Source organism: Anastrepha ludens, chromosome 5 (assembly GCF_028408465.1).
Source record: "Anastrepha ludens isolate Willacy chromosome 5, idAnaLude1.1, whole genome shotgun sequence".
NCBI classification, from domain to species: Eukaryota; Metazoa; Arthropoda; class Insecta; order Diptera; family Tephritidae; genus Anastrepha; species Anastrepha ludens.
The window spans coordinates 114,859,083-114,865,082 of record NC_071501.1 but is presented as its reverse complement, the minus strand read 5'-3'; positions in this window follow the sequence as shown (position 1 = coordinate 114,865,082).

The following is a 6,000-nucleotide window of genomic DNA, read 5'->3' as shown; positions in this document are numbered from 1 at the left end:
GTTTAAGTTTTGCTTTAGAGCAGGCGAGCCCCCTTGTTAATTGTTGAATGACTCGAAAAGTATTTTTCGGATTCTCTTCAAATTTTCACACAATATTTTTAACATATTATGCTTTAAGAAAATGCAAAAAAAAACAAATCCATTTTTTTTTTAAATCTTACTACTCCTAACCCCTTAAGAAGGCTATATCAGGTTAAATTTTATTATTCTTGGCACTTTCAGTTCCAGATTTCTCATGTACTAAACACTAGTTAATAACTTACACGAATTCTTCTACGCGTGCCATTCAAATATGGCTAAAAAATAGCAAACTAGGTCGAAGAAAGCGACACAGGCTGTAACTTTTCCAACAAAACTGTAGGCACATATAGTAATATGTAGGTCCTACTTTCATCCAGAAAAGCAGCCATTCCACATTAAATGTAATAAAAGCGATGATTTTCCTTAATATGGTCCTCGATTTCGCTCAAGTTTTGCACGCGGGGTAAATTCATACTAAAGCTGATGGAAATGGATTTACAAAATTTTTGAAATTTTTTTCACTGAAGTTATGAAAGTGGCCAAAATTCTAAAAGTACCTTTCGAGATATACTAAGGGAAGGGACTTTCGATTGGATGCAAGGTGTCAACAATAATACCCAATAATAATAAAAAGGTGAGCTACATGAATGGATTCGTGAAATGATAGAAATGTATTTCCTTTCTACCAAAACCTTATAAAGCAAGCAAATTCAATAAATTAATCAATTTCTTAAATTGTTTTGGGTTTTCTATTATCGCTTTTTTTGTTTATTTATTTAAATTTTATATTAGATACATACAATATTTTTGAATTTTTTCCCTTTGGGCCACCCTGTGCATATACGTGTATGTGCTTATGCATAAGTTCATGTCATTTACGAATAATAAGCTCTGCGGTCAAAACCTTTATAATGTGCCATGAGAAAATGGAAATCTATTTTCGTATGCAAATTTTTAAAATAACCTTATTTTATGCATTCAGATGAAATTTTATCCGAGTATCAGCTGCAGCCTTCGTATTGAGTCGCTTTCGGAAATTCATTGGTATTTATGCATATTCTGTTTTAATTAGTTTCCTGGTTACGTTGAGCTGTTCAGCATGATGTAGCACATGCATATGTACATATATACGTACATATATTCATGTAAATTTTCTTTTCTTAATATTTTTATAATTAGTTGCAATGCATACATAAGCACATTTACATAAATATGCGTTATAAATATTTTTGTCAACTGTGCAGGAAAAAGTGACGTTTTTGGGAATTCAAGGCAAAAACTCAGAACCTATTCATGTGGAGAAAATTCACCGTTGAAAGTGCAGCGAAAATATTTGCATCTTTTTTTCGGTAAGACGAAATCAATATTCTTCTAAAATGAAAACTAAAATTTTAACTCTGTCACCTTTTATTTTGTTACCACTGCGACAAACTAGCTGCTGTTTGTTTTTGTTTTTAGTAATCAAAGCAAAATATGAAATATTACAAAAACTACCTTTAGCAAATTTAAGCAATACAAAAAACCTCCAGCTTTATTTATGGCTCGCTTCGCATAAATGTCACCCCAAAAGTTGCTAAATTAGTTAACAACGCTCCCTAAAGTATGTTATGTAACATGAGTAGTACGCTGCAAGCCAGCCATTAGTGTGTGTGTGGTATGTAATAACCTGTCCACCACAAAAAATGATGTGTTTCCTTCCAGCTGTTGACAGTTTATCCGTGCGCCTGAGTATCGGTTACTTGAAACGATAACAATATTTTCTAATCAAATTTGAGTTAATCAAATAGCTGGTGGTGGGTGCAATAAATACACTAGTAATTGATTTTTACCTCGAGTTTCTAACGTATTTGATGAAATTAGTCTGTGTGAAAATTTTATTTAGCAATTCTTTAGAAATACGATTTGACACTTTAGCAAATGGATGCACGAACGACTATGTAAGCATGGCAATGAGGCAAATTGAGTTAGTAAAGTCATTCGTTAACAATTTTTTGAGTTAAATTGCATTAATGCCAAATGAAATTATCACTATGCATACAGAGTGCATGCCGCTGAAAATCGTACAACTGTTTGTGCAGTTTTTACTTTTTTTGTTGGTTAATTGAATACAGGGATATGCAGTGGTGAGCAGAACTGAGTGCATGACTATTTTTTTTATAATGCTTTTCGAGGTAAAAGTCGTGTTTTTTTTTTGTTTTCATATATTTCTATTGCCTTTGTAAGCGTATGAACTACAATGGTGAACTTAACTGAGTGCACGAGGATTTTTTTTAAATATCTGAAATATTTTTTAAGCTAAAATTTTCTACTCCCGACCCTATCATATAAATCAAACCTTCCAACTTTATACAGTGTTTAGAAGAATTCAAAACATTTTCAACTAAACTTTAGAAGAAAATGAGAGTTTTAAAAAATTCAAAATATTTGCAACTAAATCTTGAACTTTAGAAAAAAATTTAAGTTTCGAAAAATTCAAAATGTTTTCAACTAAATTCTGAACTGAAAAAAATTTGAGTTCTATATTACATTTTCAACTAAAATTTAACCTTAAAAAAAAAATTGTGAGTTTAGAAAAATTCAAACCATTTTCAACTAAAATTTGACCTTTAAAAAAAATTGTGAGTTTAGAAAAATTAAAACCATTTTCAAATAAATTCTGAAATTTATAAAAAAATTTGAGTTTTACATTTTCAACTTTAGAACTTTAGAAAAACATTTGAGTTTAGAAAAATTCAAAGCATTTTCCAACAAAATTTGTAATTTTAGATAAAAATTTAAGTTTAGAAAAATTCAAAAATGTTTATTAAAATTTTGAACTTTAGAAAAAAATTTGAGTTTAGAAAAATTCGAAATGTTTACAACAAAATTTTGAACTTTAGAAAAACTAAACTAAATTTTGAGCTAAGAAAAAAAATCCAAAAAAATGTCAACCAAATTTTCAATTTTTAATCTAAGCTATTAAACAAATTTTGAGTTTGTAGTTTTATAGCCAATAATAGTATGTTATAAATTCCAGGCGGCAAAGGATATCGTTGATTTCATCAATGTATTTTTTGTTTTTTTCGGACGGCGGTTATTTTAATACGTCAAACGTATTTTCTGAAAACTCCAGCTGATACCTTTCAATTTTTTTTTTGGTTATTTTTTTTTTGGTCTTATTTTTTTTTTTTTTGCAAATAGCATTTCACAAGAAATTTATTTTTATGTGGCATAAAGTGCGAAAATCCGCTAGAAAAAAATGCTAAACTTTGACCAGAAAGTTACTGCGTACCCGTAAATTTTCTAAAATTCTCATTAGGAAGTGTAGATGAAAGAAAAGAAAATTTTGATGAAATGTTGTTCAGAAAGGCAACAGAAATACAATATATAAAACCTCAAAGAAAATCCCGGAAAAGTCAGCTATAAAATTTGGAGGTATTTGAGAATGTAAATCTCATACTAAAAATTTACTAATATTTACTAAAATATAGGATTAATAGAAACCAATGTAATATTAAAATGCAATGCTAAGCCGAAAGTGTTGCAAGGAAATCTGAAAAAATGAGTGTATTTTTCATGAAGTTATGTTCCACTTTTTAAAGTTTGTTTTTTAAGTTAGAGACTATGATTTACGCTGCCTTTGTTAGAATATGCATCTTTTCACCCAGAGCAGACGACTCGTTCAAAGCTTAATGTTTATATACCATATAACATATGGGACCATTGACTGTTCAGATCTACTCGGCCAATTAAGTTCCTAATAGGGTCTTCGCTCTGAGAATTTTATATTGAAGTTCTTACAAGAGGACTTGAAGAGTTTAATCGGCTTTCCAGAAATTAAATTTGAAATTGAGTTTTGAAAAAGTCAAGCCAAGAAGCACCGAGAGATTTGATAACTCCTTAAACCTTCAGGCTAAAAATCTCATTGTAAAAGGGTAGATAGTCCAGGAGAAAGGAAGAGAAGTAACAGAAAGTGAGAGATAGGATAGAATAGAGAAATAGAGGTAGCTAGACCTGTAAGAATTTTAAAGATTCTTTGGTGAATCTGAAATTATCCTTCAGCTTGAGAGAACGAATTTTACTCGTTCTCATGACATCGGAAACCAAATTTCGTAGCCTTGCTCTAGCAAAGGCAGGACACTCGCAGAGAAAATGCTCAGTGCTATCCGCCTCCTCTAAGCAAGGCAAACAAATCGGGTCCTCAATGATTCCAATGGTGGTCATATGCTGACTCCAAGGGGTAGAAGAAGTTGCGACAGTTTTCTGTTTGGGCTTGTCACAATAGACTTTACAGTTCTTATCGCTCTTTATATAAATTATATGTATAATCGCTGATCCAATTCATGATTCCTGCAGAACTGATTCCTATTATTGACTCAGGTCTCTGTGGAGTAACCGCACAGTTGGCCAGTTCATCGCCAATTTCATTCCCTTGAACACCTCAGTGTCCTGGAACCCACATAAGTACAAGCTTATTCCGTCTTGCAACAGAGTTAAGCTTCTTCTTACATTCTTGAACAATCTGTGAGATTTACTTTGCCTTCTCCAGAGCCTTCCCGCTCCATCTCCTCTCAATTGTCAATAGCGTAATGATACTTATTACTATCATTTGAATACCATTTGGTTCCAGAAACTATTTCATTCTTGGACCCATAGGTAAAGAAAATATGCGCAAAATTTTGTTTAATGCACTCCAGAATACATCAGATTCCCTTTCAAATGAAGCTATGGGTATTAGGTGCCAAAAACAGTGGATACGGCTTAGATAATATCTTAAAGATGATCTAAGTCCCGAAGTTCCGTCTTCGTGCCAGAAACCAGTATACACATTGCTTTTATTGCTTCTTGTTTTATCTTAGGACCCAAGAGGAGCAAATCAAGCATAGCATTTAGGGCTTCGCCGGATGTTGTACTCATGGTACTCGCAAGGCCGGCCTTTCTAGAAGTCTCGATTTTGATTTTTTTTATTGCGATGCCTAAGTTTCTGCTTAAGTTGTTCATTGAGTTTTATTACTTATCAATTAAACTATCCAATTAATTTAGTACTTAAATTATTGTTAAGTAATGCAGTAAATCTGGTCTGTAAAGTTATTAGCATTGACTCAAATAAAAAAAAAAAAATGTTACTAAAAAGTTAGTTCTGAATGCATTGCAAAAACAAAAAAAGTTCTGTGCCATTTGCAATGACACTCACTGTACTTAAATATAAATTCTTTAATACGTCATACCAGCAGTTCACACCTTCTATTTTTTGACTTGTATTATTTTGTATAATATTTACACCAGTTTCACACATTCGTTACCTGTAAATTGGAAATAAATTTTATCTGACATTTCTCACAAAAATAGAATGAAATTACCTTCTTGTTAATAGAAATAGACTTGCTGATTTTATATACTCGCAATTGAGTGAATTATCAAAGCATACCACAACCAGCAGCAAAAGAGACCAAACAGGAAAACCAAAATCGTAAATGCATTGCCAGTACCGCAACCACTCACACACACACACACACTCGCACACTCACTGCCTTCACTGTGCTATTGGGTATTTTAAGCTTTGCACATTTTGTGGCAATGGCAGGTGAAATCACCTTGAAAAATATTTTCGATAACAAAGTAATGTGTACACAGATAGAAATTCATGCACATATACAATACATACACATGCACATAAATGTATTTGTATACAAACATACTTGCTGCTAGCAAGCAAAATAACAAAATCCCAGGAATAACAAAAATTTAGAGAGATCACAAAAAAAGCTGCTACAAAAGGCGCATAGCACAAATAGTTTTGTTGTGTGCAAAAAGTGCAAAATCGGCAAAACCAGACAACCGCCAACCCAACCACCTGTGGGTGTTCGATGCCATTTTGCTATGCGTTGTGCAACAATGTGCGTATGCGGTGATTGTGCGTGTGTGTGTGACGGAACCGTCAATATGTTTTGCGCCACAATCGAAACCGACAACAACAACAACAACTATGCACAATCAGTG